The sequence below is a fragment of the Ursus americanus genome, chromosome 28 (assembly GCF_024610735.1).
Source record: "Ursus americanus isolate L20-20 chromosome 28, mUrsAme1.1.p, whole genome shotgun sequence".
NCBI lineage: Eukaryota > Metazoa > Chordata > Mammalia > Carnivora > Ursidae > Ursus > Ursus americanus.
Window position 1 is genome coordinate 9,552,579 of NC_142154.1, and position 17,844 is coordinate 9,570,422.

Sequence of the window (17,844 nt, forward strand, 5' to 3'; positions counted from 1 at the left end):
AGTTTCCATTCTATTCCTAGGAGATGGGTTTTGCTGGTGGCGGTTTGTTCCTAAAGAACAGATGAAAAACATGCTTACACCTGGTGGCTCTTGGCTGGGGTTCGTGAGTGTGTATTTCTGCATGTGGAGGGCGCCCTCCGCGGGCGTGGGAGCCGTTTCTTAGGGACACAGAGAGGATTTGTTTAGAGATGGATTTTAGCGCAAGGCAAAGAACATGATTTGTTCTGCAGGGATGGGTGAGCAAACGCGTTTGGCCAGGGAGGAGCGAGGCACAGCCGTTTCTTCTGCAGACGGGTGTTAGATATCTGCTGTCCGGGGTTCAGCAAGGCTGGGGAAACAGGACCCTTGAACCAACAATCGCAGATGCAAACTAGCTCCGTTTCAAGGTAACTTAACGTCCTTGTCTTGGGCTCTGCTAAGAGCAGCTGGGTGGGGTGGAGCGCCGGGGGATCCCTGCTTGTTTTCTTAAAACCTGTTTGGGGGGTAAATGTGGGTGGCTTTGAGGTTCCAGGAGCGGCAGGTGAAGGGCGAGAGGTGAGTGGGGAGGGGGGTAGGCGGGCATTGCGGCCAGCTCTGCTACACTGGACTGCTTCTACGTTTCTGCTTCCTGCCCTTTCCAGAAGAGGTGGCTTGTCCTGCTTGCTCCAGTCAATGCAGCAGATCCCCTTCAGACTCATTCTGCATCTTTCTTGAGTCAGCAAATACTCACCCAGCACCTAGTATGTGTCAGAGGCTGGATTAGTCCTTGCAGAATGCAGAGACCAGGAAAACAGAGTCTAGGTTTACCAGAAGCTCACACCTGGTCAGGTAGAAACACCTGTAATAATCAAGTGTGATGAGTTCCGTCATGCAGGTGTGTGGAACGGCTGGTGGGAGTCGTGAAGAGCAAGGAATAAATTGTGCCAGGAGATTATTTTTTACATGAAGCCCTCACCGATGAGGTATGACATGGATTTCAGTAGGCACTGGGTCCCTCTCTTGGTCCCTTGGTCTGTGAGTGACCCACATTGCTCTCCGACCCCATCAGCATCCCAGCCACTGGATGGGCAGAGCGCTACAGGTCACGACAAGGCTGGCATTTGCAGTGCGTGACCAGACCCCAGTACACACACACACACACACACACACACACACACACACACACGAGTATGCCCAATGCAGATCAGGCTTTTTTCTCTTTTTAAAAAAATTGGTGGTTTTCCTAAACTCCAGGACCAAGAAGGTTTTGAAGCAGTACTTCACAAAGGCAGGGATTCTGGAATATTCTAAGGGATTTTCAGAGCAGATGAACTTCTGTCTTCTTCCCCTTGGGTCCCTGACCTGTCTGTATTTTTCCCAGCCCAGTTCAAAGGGAAAGCTCTGACCTTGATTATGTCTCAGTGGGTGGGAAGGAAAACAGAAGCCGTTACTACCTATCTGCTGTCTGGGAGATGAAAATCCAACCTAATGCATGTTTCTTCCTGCACAAAAACTGTGGTGGGGGATGAAATATGATAGCGCTCTTGCATGTTGCATGTTTGCCGGAGCTGCATATCACATGCGTTTGCTCATCTAAACCATCATTCAGGTGTTTGAAAAGCTCCTCCTGCAAGGAGCCCAGGCTTTGATGGGCGAATGAACCCAGGTGAGTGTCTTGAGCAAGTTAGAGCGTCTCTTTGAGCTTTGCTTCCCTGATCTGTGACATGGAGATAACAACAGGGTTGTTACAAGAATTTCATAGTAGGTGCTTACAAAATATTTGCTCATTGTTGAATGATTTTTGGACATAAATTGTGTGGTAGGAAGTCGGTGCTCAAGAAATTGCATTTCATCTATTGAGTACCTACTGTGTGTCAGCGACTACTTTATGTGTGGGGAATGCAGAATTGAACTAAGCGAAACCCCTATCCTCAAGGAGCTGAGTGTGTGTGTGTGTGTGTGTGTGTATAAAACACGACAGTGGATCGGCCAATGGTACGTTGTAATGGAGAGAAATAAAGCAGGGTGAGAGGAGGGAAGAGTGCTGCCAGAGGGTGCAGTGAGGATTGTTGTTTTTTTTATGCAGTCTGGTCAGGGTAGGCTTTGCTGATAAGTGACATTTGATCAGGGCCCTTGGGGAAGTGAGGGAGTGAGCCAGCCAGATGCTGAGAATGAACATTCTGGGCAGAGTAACAGCACCTGCAAAATCCTTGAAGCAGGAGAGAGGCGTGTTCATACGAAAATCAGAAAGGAGGCCAGGAGGCTGTGGTTGAGGGAGGGAGGGGGACAGCAGTAGGACTCGAGGGTGAAGCAGCAAGGTCACTGGGGTATTGCCTCTTATGATTTATATGTGTCACCAAGATTTATGTCCTGAGCTCTTGGTTAAGGAATTGGCCGAAATGCTACACTCTATGTTTGGAAGAAGGTTGGTCGGTAGACGTAGGTTCCTGTGGTCACTCAGAGCATAAGTCAATGCAGCGAGCAGAGGCATAAGTCTTTGCAAGGCGATGAGAGGCACAGGAATTAGGGAGGCAGTGCAAAACAGTGTGCAGATATCTTTCATCCAGATCAAGTATTTGTGTTCCTTTTGAACCTGAACGTTGTTTGTTTCCTTTCCCCCACCGTGAAAGAAAGCACTACCTTTCGTGAATAGTCCTGCAGACATTGTTCTTGCTAGTTATTACTGGTTTTCTCTGCAAATGGTAAGAGTTTCTATGGTTATGGAAAGGTGTTGTGGTTAACTGGAAACACCCTGACCTCTGGGGTCTCATGGAATGCATTTACCTGGTGTCATATGATGAATCGATTTGAGGGTTCCATCTTGCATGGTTAGGATGAAGACCACAGTTTGCTGCTCTACCCTTTCGAGACTTTGTTCCTGTAAAGACCTGAGAGCTCCATACCACAACCATTTGTGGGGGCAGTAGGGCTACTGCAGTGTGTTCTATGGACAGAAATGGGGCTGGGTGCCTGAGAACCTTGTCAAAGTCTCTGTGAAATACGATGTCATGTGGCTATGTCACCATCAGGGTGGCTGGCAGGATTTCCCTCAAGTTGCCTCAGAAGGTGACATTTACCTCGGTGAATTCCTCCCATCCAAGGTCTGGCTTTTAGTTTTGCTGCCTTGCAAACCGGATCTGTCTCTCTGGGCCACATCCCTGTGATCTTGCTCTCCTGCATGCCACTCTACTGATTTGTAATGGCTGAGACACCGTGGGGCATGGCTAGTAGGTCTTTCTGCACACTCCCCTTCGTGAGGTCTAAGTCATAAGGAGGAAGTTTCCCAATGAGCATGTACTCAGAGCAGAGCAGCTTAGATGACTACCCTAGGGCCTGATCACCCATGTTAGGGTTGATATTGGCAATGGGACTCCAGGAGAAACCTCCCCAAAAGCAACCATTTATTGTTTTCGCACATGTCTATGGGTTGGCCCGGCAGTTTGCAGATCTGGGTTATGCTTGGTTGATCTTAGCTGGGTTTACTCATGTGATTTTGGTCTGCTGATGGAGTGGCCGAGGACTGGCTACTTTAGGATGACCTCAGCTGGGATGACTCGGCTCTGCTCCATGTGGTCTCTCATCCCCTAACAGGTGAGTCTAGCATGTTCCATGGTGATGGTAGGAGTCCGGGAGAGAGTTGAAACCTGCATGACCTCATGGGGCCTAAACTTATAGCTGGCACACTGTCATTTCATCCTTGTGTGTTGACAGGATGTCACAAGGCCAGTGCAGAGTGAGGGAGTGGGGGATAGACTCCACTTCTTGGTGAGAGGAGCTACAGAGTCACATTGCAGAGTGTGGATATAGGGAAGGGAAGAATTAGGAGTATTTTTGCGATCGATCTACTCTAGGGACCTTAATATTTCAAGTCCCCTGGCTAAGGCTTCTTTTCTCCTGACCTCTGTTTGAATGGGCAATGCCTGCAATTGGCCCCTTTTCTCTTTTCTTCTGTGTTTCCATGGCTGAACTCTGGGCATATATAACTTTAGATAGTCATTCATTCACCAGATGTTTGTTGAGTGTTCTCTGTTGTGTCAGGCATGTTATAGACAGGGGATACAGCAATAAAATACAATGTCCATACCCGTGAAACATTAATTCTAGTTGGGGGAGATAAATAATATGGAAGTAAATAAATAAACGTGTAATGACAGAACATCAAGTGGGGAAGGGGGGTTGGGGAGTGCCTGGTTGAGTGGGGGTGGGAGTCAGGGTCGAGTAGGTGGTGGGCATTTTATAGAAAGTGGTCAGGGTGACATGAAGGAAGTAAAAGAGTGAGCCAGATGGATATCTGGGGAAAGATTCTTTTAGGCAGGGGGAGCAACAAGTGCAAAGGCCCCGAGGTAACAGAGTACTGGCATGTTCTGGGAACAGCAAGGAGACTCATGGAGAAGGAACTGGGAGAGGGTCAACATGGTAGAAATTGAGATCAGGGAAAGAGCAGGCAGTTAGGCAATACATAGTCTTATAGGGCCTTGTGTGGACTTTGGCTTTTACTCTAAGCAAGATGAGAAGTTATTGGAGAATTTTGAACACTGGTTGCCATGATCTGATTTATGTGTTATGATGGCCACTTGAGATTTAGACCTTATAATCGACTTAGAGGGTCAAGAATGAAAACAGGGAGAGTAGCTGGGAGGCTACTGCAGTTCTTCAGGCAAGAGGTGATGGTGGTTTGGACCAAGGTGGCTAGTGATGATGGTGAGAAGTGGTCAGATTTTGGATATGTTTGATGATGGAGAAGACAGGACTTGCTGATTGGTAGATTAGGGTATGAGAGCAAGAAAGGGGTCAAGGATGACTCCACATATTTTGATTTGAGCAACTGGAAGAAGAAGCTCTTTACTGAGATGGAGAAGGAACAGTCATGGGGTTCAACTGGTTGTCCAATGGGAGATGTTAAGTAGATAGTTATATATGTGAGTCTAGAGTTGAAGGAAGGGTTTCGAGGGTCATTAGCATGTTATTTATTTGTCCTTCAGCAAGCCAATTCACTGCTGTATCACTAGTGCCCAAAATGTTGCCTGGTGCATAGTACATGCTCAATGAATATTTATTGAATGAATGAATGAATGAATGAATGAATGAAACTGTTTATTCACTGGCGGTGACTGTACGTCGTTGCTTCAGTAGATCTTGAAGTGTAACTCCCCGAAGTTATTCCCTTTCTATCCAAGGTCTGGTGGGAGCCTTATTGTGGATCTCATGGACTAAAAACAGACTTTAACAAAGGCTCCAGTTGCTTATTTCTTACAGAGAGCAATGTGTGGTGACAAGTAAGAAAGAAAAACAAGTGGAAGCCAAAAAATAGCTCATACTTTCGAAAAAAAGGAGACAAGATCTTCCAGAGAGAGGTGGCTGAAATTCAGGGGTGTGATGTTCTTTGGTTATTATTATACTGCTCTTAATTTAAGATTAAGCAGGAGCAGGGAAGAATCTTGAAAAAGGGAGAGATTTATTTAAATCAATTTTGTGCCAAGTGAAAGAGTGTCACCAGCTCGCTTGAAAAATCCCACATCTACAGCATCTTGCATAATATGCTCCTCTTTATAAAAGGAGAGATATAGGCAATAGTTTTATTGGAAAGGGGGAGGGTTAGAATAACCTCAGTCTCAAATTCTAGGTGCTATCCATTTCCTCCCCATGGTGTGGCTGGATATGTGTGAGGGTGAGTTTTGTTGGCAATGATATTGAGAGGGAGGGAATGAGAAAAGTAGGTCGACTATAGTCGAAAGTGGTTTCCTCTATGTGTGTGTTTGTGTGTGTATGAGGAAGGAGAGAGAGAGAGTGTGTCAATAGCAGGAGGGAAAAGCATTGAAGCCCAGAAGGAAGTAAGAGAAATATAGCAAGTTGGCCTCCATTTTTATGTATGGGTAATAAGCCTGACCACATAGGGCATGGGATGGAGCAGTGGGATTTGGAATCAGACAGAACTTGGTTTGAACTCAAGACTCATTACTTTCTATCTGTGTAAACTCAAGCAAGTTATTTAATTTCTCTGAGCCTTGGCTTCCTCGGGTGTAAGGTGATGATGATAATGGTGATGTTGATGATGGTGATGGTGGTGGTGGTGATGACGGTGGTGCTGGTGGTGATGGCAGTGATGATGGTGGTGCTGGTGGTGATGGTGGTGATGATGGTGATGATGGTGGTGGTGGTAGTGATGGTGATGGTGGTGATGATGGTGATGATGGTGGTAGTGATGGTGATGGTGGTGGTGGTGGTGGTAGTGATGGTGATGGTGGTGATGATGGTGATGATGGTGGTAGTGATGGTGGTGGTTGTGGTGGTAATGATGATGATGATGGTGGTGATGGTGGTGGTGATGGTGGTGGTGATGATGGTGATGATGGTGGTAGTGATGGTAATGGTGGTGGTGGTGGTAGTGATGGTGATGGTGGTAATGATGGTGATGATGGTGGTGGTGGTGGTGGTGGTGGTGGTGATGATTGATGGTGATGGTGGTGATGATGATGATAGCAATAACATCCAAGTGTTCTGCAGTTCCTTTCATGCTCCTGGACTTGGAAATATGTTTGTCAAATGGTGATTAAGTGATCACCATATCTATAAGTTCCTAAAGGACTTAAAGATTCTGTGTGAAGAGAGAATTGAGAACTGTCATTTAATGTTCCTAGGGCTATTGAGAAGACGATTTTCATGGGGTTCATAATATTCAAAAGTAGACAAGTGGATAATAATCAGCCTTATGGGCTAGAGATTTCCAAGTGCCTCAGAGGGAAGCCAACCTTGTATTCTCTGTAGTAAGCCAACCCCACTAGCTCAGCTCAGTCATATCCCATTGTTTGGTGAAACTCCATGGCAAACATTTCTTAGTCCCTTGGATTATGTAGATGCAGAAACTTTCCTCTCAGGTGCGTCTGGGCATTGCTCCCAAAAATCTGCCTCATGGCGTCTTCTCCTGGAAAAATCTGCTGTAATCTCTGTTCCAGGCACATAGTAGGCATGTACTAGATATTTACGAGATACATGAATGAGTAAATACTGTTGCGGTGGTTCTATTGGCTGAACTTCTTCCTGGGGATTCTTCACTGGCCTGGGCAAGAAATGAGAGCACAGCTAAGACTCCAGCACCTAGTAGGTGCTCAGCAGCTAATGGTGTCTCTTCCCCCAACTTCTGTGCCTTTGCTGCCATTCGGGCCTCTTCTAGATCAAAGATCATACACTCAACTTTCCCTTGGAGCTCTCAGATACATCAGCAGCAGAAACCAAAGCTCCTTTGCTGTCCTGACTATTGATTACAGTTCACCCAACAGCGTCCCCTGCTCCAGCAATGAAGAGCCCCATTATGATTCCCTCCACACAGAAGGTGGGCCTATCCGATCTTCCTGTTTTCTACAGAAACTCCTGCTTCACCCAATTTCTGTTTCCTTTTCAGAGCTTGCTTCTGTCTTGGATGGCAGGGGAGAGAATAACGTTAACTTCTTTTCCCCCCCACAAAAGACATTTGAAATTTCTCCCCTAACTGGTGCCTGAAATTGAGTTGAACTGCACTACTTTATTTATTTTTTTATTTTTTTTATAATGATTTTTTATTATATTATGTTAATCACCATACAGTACATCCCCAGTTTTCGATGTAAGGCTCGATGATTCATTAGTTGTGTGTAACACCCAGTGCACCATGCAATATGTGCCCTCCTTACTACCCATCACCGGCCTATCCCATTCCCCCACCCCCCTCCCCTCTGTAGCCCTCAGTCTGTTTCTCATAGTCCATAGTCTCTCATGTTTCATTCTCCCTTCTGATTACCCCCCCCCATTTCTTTATCCCTTTCTTCCCCTACTGATCATTCTAGTTCTTATGTTCCATAGATGAGAGAAATCATATGATAGTTGTCTTTCTCTGCTTGACTTATTTCACTTAGCATTATCTCCTCCAGTGCCGTCCATGTTGTAGCAAATGTTGAGAACTCGTTCTTTCTGATTGCTGAGTAATATTCCATTGTATATATGGACCACAACTTCTTAATCCAGTCATCTGTTGCAGGGCATCTCGGCTCCTTCCACGATTTAGCTATTGTGGACAATGCTGCTATGAACATTGGGGTGCATATGGCCCTTCTCTTCATGAACTGCACTACTTTAAGGAGTTAGATCCTATAGGCCGCATCCTTTCTCCCACTTTCCAGATGGGAAACCTGAGGCTCAGCAAAAAGAAATGACAGAGAAAAGTACCCTTGGAGATGTGGAAGGAACAACCTCATTTCCTTCTGGTCCAGCTCTGCATAGATGCAAGAGAAGGTAATTTTGCCAGACCTCCGGCACCTTCTCGAATCACAGATGTCAGAGTCTGGAAGCTGGCTGTTTCAGCTGGGGGCGTGGTGCCACGCCCTGCTTCCATGCCAACCACAGATGCCACGCAGGCGCTCTGGGCCCCTAAAACTCACCTAAGCAGGGTTAGGTGTGAGTTTTCAAAGTCTTCCCATGACAGAAACATGCAAATGAATCCCTGTCCATGGGAAAATGCGCCTTCATTACTCCCAAGTGAGCAGGTTTTGTTTTAACGAATATTTCACGGGCATTTTCCTTTTCAGGTCCAGAGAAAATCCGAGTCAGTAAGGACTTTCTTGAACCACAGGGTCTTAGTGTTTCTGAGCCGAAGGGACCTCAGAACACAGGAATCTCAACTTCTTGGGATGCGTTCATTGCTCATGGCGGGGGTAGGAGTGGGAGTCCTCCTCCTGAGCCAAGTGTGGGGGTGGTGGAGCTGAGTCTAGAGAAGAAAATGACTTATCTAAGGTCCTGCAGTAAGTTATTGTTGGCAAGAGGGTCAGAGCCCAGTCAGGCTTGCAGCAACAGAAGTTCATCTGAGGGTAGGGACCCAGAGAGAACAGAACAATGGGGCCTGGGCTCCCTTCATGGTTATGCTTCGAAGTCCTCGGAAACAGCACAACTGGTTTGCAAAGGCAGGTGGGAGCCTGGTTAGACCCCTCCATGGTTGCCTCTGAAAAATCCCCTGGGGTTTCCCCTGCCAGCCTCCAAACTCAGGCCCAGTGAGAGCTGCTCTTGCTCTGCCTGCGGCCTCTGCTCTCTTGCCATGCCCAGAGTCTGACCGTGGCCTCGGATCTGATCTGGGGTGCAGCCGATGGCACAGAGGGAGGAGTGGAGCTCAGCTGGCACGTGGGCAGTTCTGAGGGAGAGGAAATGGCCTTGTGGGGAGGCCTGCTTCGGGCAGAGTGCTGGGCCCAGGGACAGGGCCGGAGAACTCATGGCAAAGGCATCGGCTCCTGACCTTGGCCCCAGAGGGCTCAAGGGACTCAGTTCCGTTCCTACCCCTATGATGAGTGAGGAACATTCCACCCATGCTCACTTGAATGTCCATGGGTTAAATGCAGCCACTTGAATTTTTTTTTTAATCAAAGCATAAAAATGAATCTTGAAGGAAAGGGAAGCTATTGGAAAGTAATGTAAAAGCAGTAGTTTAAAAGTTAAAGTGATGGAGGATGAACTCCAGGGGAATTGTCATAAGCAATATGGAAGCAAGATGTGGTGCTGAGCCAAGTCCTCTTGTTCCCCACAATGAATGACTTTTTTTCCCCTCCTTTGGGTGATGCTGGCCGATCTGCAGAAGCTGTGCCAGCCTCCTCCCCTCCCCTCACAAGATTGGTGGCCTCCTATTTCCACAATGGCCCAGGGTGTGGGATTTTGGGGGCACGCAGGCTTGTGGGAGGCCGGGTTAGTCCTATCCGGTTTCTCAGTGCCATCTGCATCATTCCCAGGTCGCTGTCCTGTTGCTTTCAGCCCATTTCCTGTAGACAACGGGGGGTCCTTCGGGCTGACTGGATCTTCTGGTCAGCTCCTGGATTCTTGAGCTTCTTGGAGATGCTGGAAGGCAAAAAGCCCCAGAGCCAGTCTGCCTAGGTCCCCAGCCTGGCTCTGCTTCTTACGAATGTGAGACCTTGGGCAGGTCATTTAACAGCTCTGTGCCTCAGTTTCCCAATCAGTAAAATGGGAATGATGACAGTATTACCTACTCTGTAGAGTTATGGGGAAGAAGACATGAGTTAACCTGCACAAAGGGCTTAGAACAGTGCCTGCCTCCTAGGAAAGCGTTCCCTGGGGGCAGATAGTATAAATGCCACGGCCTGGCTGAAGTCTGTTTATGGCAGCTGCCACTCCAGTCTGAGTCCGTCACCCCAGATTCCTTGGAGCATGCTCAGGACTCTGCCCCTCTGCTCTCACCTTGGAGAGACAAGGCGCTGCTTCGGGCTTGCTAATAAATCTGTTTTATTCTCACTTCATAGGTAAAGAAAGAAACAGAGAAGTGTATTTTTATAGCAAACGATTTTGTACCAGGTGCTAGGAACACACATGCATTCGATGTGGTTTCTCCACGAGCTTCTTCTAGCCATGTGATCATGTGACAATAAGGATTATTATTATGATGCATCCATGATTTCAGTGCATTTTCACAATCTCTATGAAGTGGGGGCTTATTGTCTCCATTTTATGGCAGAGTAAACTGAGGTTCAGAGAAGTTAAATAACTTACCCAGAGTTTAGCGACCACTGAAGGGCAGAGTGGATTCAAATGCGGAGCTGTCTCATGCTCTGGAGCGTGTTCTCCGCTCTGTGCTCTGGTCCCTCCTCCCCCAGTCCCGAAGGCTCGTTAGGTGCAAGGCCGCAGCCCACCAACCTGACTTGGCCTTCTCTATTTTTGATACTACAACCCACTGCCTTGTAAAGGGAATTTGCAAATATCTGGCTAGTGCTCCATGGGCTTAAACCAGGCACTGGATGCAACCGGCTTCCCAGCCTCCAGAGCTGGTTTCCTACACTCACATGTCCACCTGCCCTCCCTGTAGGCTTGTTCTCGGGGTCAGTACTTACCTATAGGTGGAGATGTTTAACTTCAAAAAGTGTCAAACTTCAAGTGTCCTTGAGGGTTGATGGGCCCTAACTCAGTGCCCCGAGGCTCATAACTGAGCTTCTTCTATTACTTTAAGACCAGTGTCCTATCTTCTCCAAGGATGGGTTGTGAGAAATCTGCCTGGGCTCCTCTTCACAATCTGACTTCATTTGTTCTGGATGCTCAGGTTGGGTTTGGACCCACACCCAAACCATGCTCTTCGGCAGACGTCATTTAGCCATTGCTACATTCTACGCTTTGTCTCTTACACTTTTCTCTTACTGGAAGTTCTTGCTCTAGAACCTTTCCTCATCTGGAAGCGGAGTCTTTGAGCTTTGGCCCAGGTGCATCAGGTGCTTATGCGAACGAACTCCAGGGCCTTGATACTCAAAGTGTGGGCCCTAAACCAGTAGCATCAGCATCACTTGGCAGCTTACTGGAAATGTAGAATTTCAGGCCCCACCCCAGACCTGCTGAGTCAGAACCTGCATTTACTGAGATCCCCCGGGTGATTGCACAGGTCACACCATCTCCGTATCACTTTTTCCCTGCTTCAGAGCTCGCATGGTCACCTACTCTCGGCCCCACACCTCTGGCTCATCAGAGAAACAGGAACATGACTCAAATAGGACCTGAGCTTCCTCTGTTGGCCTGGTCCTAGTGCTTGAGCTCTGCCATCGGGGAGCTCATTAATTAGTAACTAGAGCACAAGGTGAGAAGGTGATAATCCAGAGGTACACACCGAGTGAATGTTTGTGGGAGCACAAACTCTAAGCAGTTGCTCTTGCTAGATGAGGAAAGAAGACTGGGGACCAGGAAAGCTATTGGAGTAGGTGAAGGGGTATGGCCTCGTTGGGTGCTGAAGGATGGTATAGGTTTCCGAGTGGGTGGTGGGGAGGAAAAGGGGATTCCTGATAGCAAAGATAGTTTGCAGAGTAGAAAACAGACGTACAAATGCTTGGTTGATTCAGAAACAATAAAAAGCAAAAGACAGGTGTGGCCAGAACATGGAGTGTGAAGTGGTTTGGGTCACGGGGTGGAAGACAGGGAGAGAGGGGTGGGGAGGAGAAGTTTGTTGGGAAGTGGTGTGGACACCCACTGGAATCTCTTGGGGGTCTAAAGGTTACCAGGTGTGTCAAGGTGGGAAAAGCTCAGGAACCACTGAGATACATAGAGGGGCTGATTGTCTTGGCTCCTTGAAATGGTCCTGTAAGTAATGAGATAACTGCTCACTGTTCTGAGCTGCGGCCACAAGGCTTGGCTGTGTATGAATTGGGTGGATCAGAAGTCCGATATGGCCTCGTTCACAGACATGCATCCAATTAGAGAAATAGCAGCCTTGGAAACCGTGATTGATGTCTTGGAAATGCTTTAAGGTGCAGAAAGACCCAAGAGAGTATGGACAGCATTTAAGAAATAAAAAAAGCCCTTAGAACAAATGGAGCAGAAAGTCCTGTTTCTTGTATTTGAAAGAGCCTGAGCCACTATTTCTCAGGTAGTTGCCTGGATTACATGATTCCAACCCATAACTGTTCCAACAGTTACTAATTAGGAGTCCCCTCCTGCCCCCCCACAGCCTTTCCCCTTCTTGCCACCATTTTGGGTGTATTAGAACCACATTACTGATAATCCAGAAAATTGGGAAAAGAAAAGGGAAACCCACCTATAATCCCATCATCTATGTAAGCATTTTGCATTATTTTTCTTGCTCTCTCTCTTTTTTAAAGAATTTATTTATGTATTTGACATGGGGAGGGGGTAGAGCACACAGCAGGGGGAGCAGCAGAGGGAGAGGGAGAAGCAGGCTTTCCTGAGCAGGAAGCTGGATATGGGGCTCGGTCCCAAGACCCCGAGATCATGATCTGAGCTGAAGGCAGATGCTTAACTGACTGAGCTACCCAGGCGCCCCGAGTTATTTTCTTTATTTAGAGATAACTATGTTAAGTATGCAGTTTTTGGAACCCCTGTGGCAGAGACTGGCAAGCTCTTCATCAAACAAATCTGGTTCCTTAGCTTCTGGTGCCGGCAAACTACATCTCCCAGCCTCCTTTGCAAGTGGGTGTGGCCATGTGACCCATCCCTGGCCCTTGAAACCTCCCCTTGTTCCTCCAGACCCTTTTTCTATCCTGTTTGCTGCTGTCTCATGTGCAAGAAATAAACCCTGCCTGTATTGGAACACAGATTGACATCACAGAGTTCATTTGTTACAGTGGTTAGCCTACCTTCACCAATACAGAGCCTGAAATTGTAATTTCCCATTCCCCCCCCCCCCCCCGCCCAGAAGCTTATGGGAACACGTTATAAAAGATCAAGAAGAGTGTTTCTTGACAATATGAACATTACAAAGTTGCCCCCTGGGCTGACCGTTGGGTTGCCTGTTTTCTAGGTGCTCCTTCAGGGCAGAGAAGGGTAGGGGGTTGAACATCAGTCTTTCCTCTGGTGAGTATTCCAGGAGCGTATACACTCTGAAAAGTCTAAAGTTCAGTATTTTCCCTTTCCTTCTCTCATTTCTGACTTGTGCAAAGTGATGGGGCTATCTTGTAGAATCCGTTTTTTAAAAGATTTTAGTTGTATAGTGCGGTTTTAGGTTCACAGCAGGAGGGAGTGGAAGTTGCAGAGGCTTTCCATACGGGCCTGCCCCTACAGGTGGAGAGCCCCCACTGTTAGCAGCCTCCCCCCCACAGTGATAAACTGATGAACCCACATTCACACATCATCATTCCCTGCAGTCCATAGTGTACCTTAAGACTCACTCTTGGTGTGGTACATTCTATGTCCCTTGTAATTTATTTTTACAAGATTTTATGTATTTATTTGAGAGAGAAAGAGAGAGAGCACGAGCAGGGAGAGGGGCAGAGGGAGATGCAGACTCCCCACTGAGCAGGGAGGCGGATGTGGGTGGATCCTGGGACTCTGAGATCATGACCTGAGCCGGGGGCAGACACTGAACTCCCTGAGCCACCCAGGGGCCCCATATGTCCTGTATCATTTTTAAGCCAGAAGGCTTGCTCTGATACTTAAAGGTTGTGTAACTCCGGGCAAGCTGTTTAACTTCAGACCCGCAGTTTTTCCAGCTGTGAAGCGATCACAGTACGATCTACTTTCTAGGGTTCTTGAGGAGTTTATCAAGGATTTAATGGTTGTTCCATGGTGCTTAGCGGAATACACAGGTGCTTAGCACTCGGTAGTACTTCCCCACTAGACTGGAAACTCCCTGAGAGCTGGGCCACGTCATCTTGTCTACCACCGTAGCTCTGGTGTCTGACACTGTCCCCGGCACACAGCTCAAACTTACTTACCAAGCTCGGAGCACCTTAAAGAAACCTGCATATTTCAAAGAGGAAGTGCTGTGACCCTGGATTACAGAACCGAGAAAGGTGTGAGAGGAATGTGGGGAAGGTGTAACACCTTGACCTTGGGGTGCTGGAGGGTTAATCTATCAGCTTACCAAAAGGGTTAGAGAACAAGAATTTGCAAGAGAAGGCGGGGTGCTCCCCATTCCTGGTGTGGGTGCTTGGGATTGCTCTATATTTGGATGATGACTGTCTCGTCTGAGGGTTAATCCTCTTTGTCCGAATCATCCATCCTGGGGATTAACTGCTTTAAACTCCAAGCCTCACCGGCCCTGACAATGGGAGCTTTATGTTGCCAAGAACCAGGGCTTCCAGGGGTCAATTTCTGTCGACCCAGCACACAAGGCTCCTTTGTGGTTAAGTCCAGCCCCTTAATGCTATGGAGGGAGAGACTGAGGCCCTGACAGGGGAGGTAACTTATTATTTCCTGTAGTGGATCTGTGTTTAGAACCCCCATTTCCAGCTCGGAGATCTCTCCTCGGCTCTGTGCTTGTCTCCAGTGAAGGATTCAGGAAAAGGAGCTTAGCTGAAAGAGTCCAACAGTGGAGCAGCGGGAGAGCCCCGGTGCTGATGTAAATTCCATATCGATCTGGAGAAGTCTCCAGTCTGTCGGTGAAAAGTCCAGCCTGCTTCCTTGCTCATAGGTAGGCTACTTAGAAACCTCCGTGGGGCTGAGTCCCCCAACCATTTTCTGATTTGGTGTGCTTGACTCAAGATTCCCATCCTGGGATGAAGGACATCTGCCCGGCCCACACCCGAGGGCACCCTTGCTCTAAGTCACATATGGAATGTGAGGGAAGAGGGGTTCTCAGAGGAAAACTGAGGATGGTCCCAAGAGGAGCCATGGTTGTTGGACAGGCAGTCCCCTGACCATCACACACCCTGGGCTGGCTTCTCTTGCTGACGTAAGGATTCCTAAGCATTAGCTTTGTTGGGGAGTGTCAAAGACTTTGAAAGTCTGGCTGTATTTCCATCTTTCCTTCTTTTTCAAAGGGGTCCCAGTTTTCATAACCATGCCCTTGTTTGCCCTAATCTTGCATTTTAAGAATTAAAATATGCACGATTCAAAGATGGATTCCCTCTCCCCATTAAATCCTTTTTACATTGATTTATTCAGCGCGCATTTCTTGACTGCCCACTGAGTCAGGCACTGGGGTTAGTGGTAGGCAAGGAAGACCTGAGCCGTGCCCTCTGAATTTCGAGCTTGTCTATAATTTGAAGACCCGTAGGCACCCTTGCTGCCCGTCAGGGGTACGAAGTTCGGTTAAAGAAAGTGCATTGTTGAGTCATATCGATGACGAGCTGTTCTGCCAAACAATGTGACTCTACCTCCTATCTGTGCATAGGGAATCCTGGAAGGTGATGAGTAAAGAAACCCATCCACCTGAGGCTGGGAGAGAGGGGGTGGCCTGCGTTCGTGCCGCTTCTCTTTGCAGGGTGAATGAGAAGCGGCACCCCGGGGCTGCTCTGTTGCTGGGTGGTGGTGTTTGAGCACCGGACAGCATATCGCTTTGCTATTGTCAGGTTATTTGTATAATCCCAGCAGCTGACAGTGGTGTAATCATTTTCAAAAGCAAAAGCCTGACGATATTTGCTTAGAGAGAGAACAAAAATAGGCAGAGAAGGAGGTGTGTTCCACAGTCCCGTGCTGAACGTGGGATTGCTCTGTGCCTCACAAAGGCCAGATTGTTCCTTGGTTAGAATTCCCCGTGGGACTTCCCCTCCTCGAAGTTCAGGAAAGGGTCATGCATTCTGGAAGGGAAGCCTGTCTCATTCTCTTTGCACGCACTGACACAGCTAGAAAAACCGCCTTGGCCCCCGGGATCTGGTCGGACCCGTGCTGCTAGCTGATAGGGAGCTCACAAGCAGCCACTGTGGCTTTGAGCCCAAGGTCAGCAAGCAGAGTACGGACTCGGAAGCGCACAGAGCTACACTTTTCTCTCTTTCTGTTTTATGTCCCATGGTGGTTAGGCTCTGGAGTCAGATTGCTGCATTTGAAGCTCATCTCCTGTACTTATGACTTGTGCTTCACTGCTCTAGGCCTCCCTTCCCTTCCCTGCAAAACAAGGGCAATGCTAATAATAATCTCTCTCATACAGTTGTTAAGAGAAATACGTTAAATGAGATAATACAGTGGTCGGCATAATGTTGGGTGTATAGCAGGTGTATGAGTCAGCTGTTACTGCATCACGATGATGCTGCGTAACAGACAGCCCCAGGTAGCTCAGTGACTCCCACAACAAACGTTATTTATCTCCCTCATGAGTTGGCTGGTCAGCTGGGCTGGCTTGCCTGCAGGCGTCAGGTCAGGTTCAATCCAGCTATCAGGATGCTACTTGCATCCACTAGGGACATATTCTTCCCGTGGCAAATGATAAAAGGACACGAGGGATGCCAAACCATATATATAAGCACATATAAAGCCTCTGTGCTCGTCATGTTTGCTAACACTTCATTGGCCAAACTAAATCACATGTCCAGAAGCCCAACATCAAGGAGGTGGGAAATATACTCCTCCTTTCATAGTGGAAAATACTACCGTGTTACATGGCTAAGAATGTGGCTTATGATTACATGGGGGAGAAGAATTGAGAATAATGATTTGATATCCTAGAGCAAGTTGGTTCTGGAACAGGATGCTGAATGGGACTTTTCTATCATCCCCGAATCGTCCCTCGGAGTGCAAGTCTGAAAATAAGAAGGTTTAGGCACTCTGCTTTTTTTCTTTTTAAGATTTTATTTATTCATTTGACAGAGATAGAGACAGCCAGCGAGAGAGGGAACACAAGCAGGGGGAGTAGGAGAGGAAGAAGCAGGCTCCCAGCGGAGGAGCCCGATGTGGGGCTCGATCCCGGGACTCCAGGATCATGCCCTGAGCCGAAGGCAGACGCCCAACGACTGAGCCACCCAGGCGCCCCTAGGCACTCTGCTTCTTAAACTGAGCCACGGGAGTGCCTGGCGGGGTCAGCTGATGGCACATGTCACTCTTGATATCGGGGTTGTGAGTTTGAGCCCTGCATTGGGTGTAGAGATTAAATAAGTATATAGATAAATCTTTAAAAAATATAAAGTGAGCCACAGATAACTGGGGTCCCTCATGACTTTCCAGGAGGTATCAAAACTGGCCTCGGAGCCCTCAACCCTAAGCCCAGGGTCTCTGTAAGTATAGAGATGGAAAAGGAAAGTAGAATCTTTGGAATCTTGGCCTATAGGAAGTTCTTGCTTGAAAGCAAAAGACTTTTAGTGGCCCCTGGGTGGCACAGTTGGTTAAGCGTCCGACTCTTGGCTTCAGCCTAGGTCTTGATCTCAGGGTTGTGGGATCAAGCCTCGCATGAGGACCTGTGCTCAATGTGGAGTCTGCTTGGGGTTCTCTCCCTCTCCCTTTCCCTCCACCCCTCCCACTCATGCTCTCTCTCTCTTTCTAAGATAAAGAAATAAGTTTTTTTTTTAAAAAGAAAATGAAAGACTTTTCACTCCCAACAGAGTCAAGTGAAGAGAATTCGGGAGACTCCCTTGTGGAGATGAGATTTTGCCAGGAGGGAAGATAGGGTACACTGCTCTCTGGCTGAGTGTGTGCTGACCTGCGAGCCAGACACATTCCAAGCCCCGGGGCTATTAACAGACTCGAGCAGGCTGTGCAGAAGTCTTCCTTTGAGGGCTT

At 47.8% G+C, this 17,844-nt stretch overlaps 1 protein-coding gene across 1 annotated transcript in view; it reads left to right on the plus strand.

Annotated features, from left to right (window-relative positions):
• Positions 1 to 215: 215 nt before the first annotated feature.
• The window catches only part of SV2B (synaptic vesicle glycoprotein 2B), a 175,172-nt gene continuing 157,543 nt past the window's right edge, over positions 216 to 17,844 (plus strand). The window contains exon 1 of the mRNA XM_087856655.1: positions 216 to 386. The gene's annotated coding sequence lies outside the window, so the exon portion shown is untranslated. The remainder of the gene's footprint in view (positions 387 to 17,844) is intronic.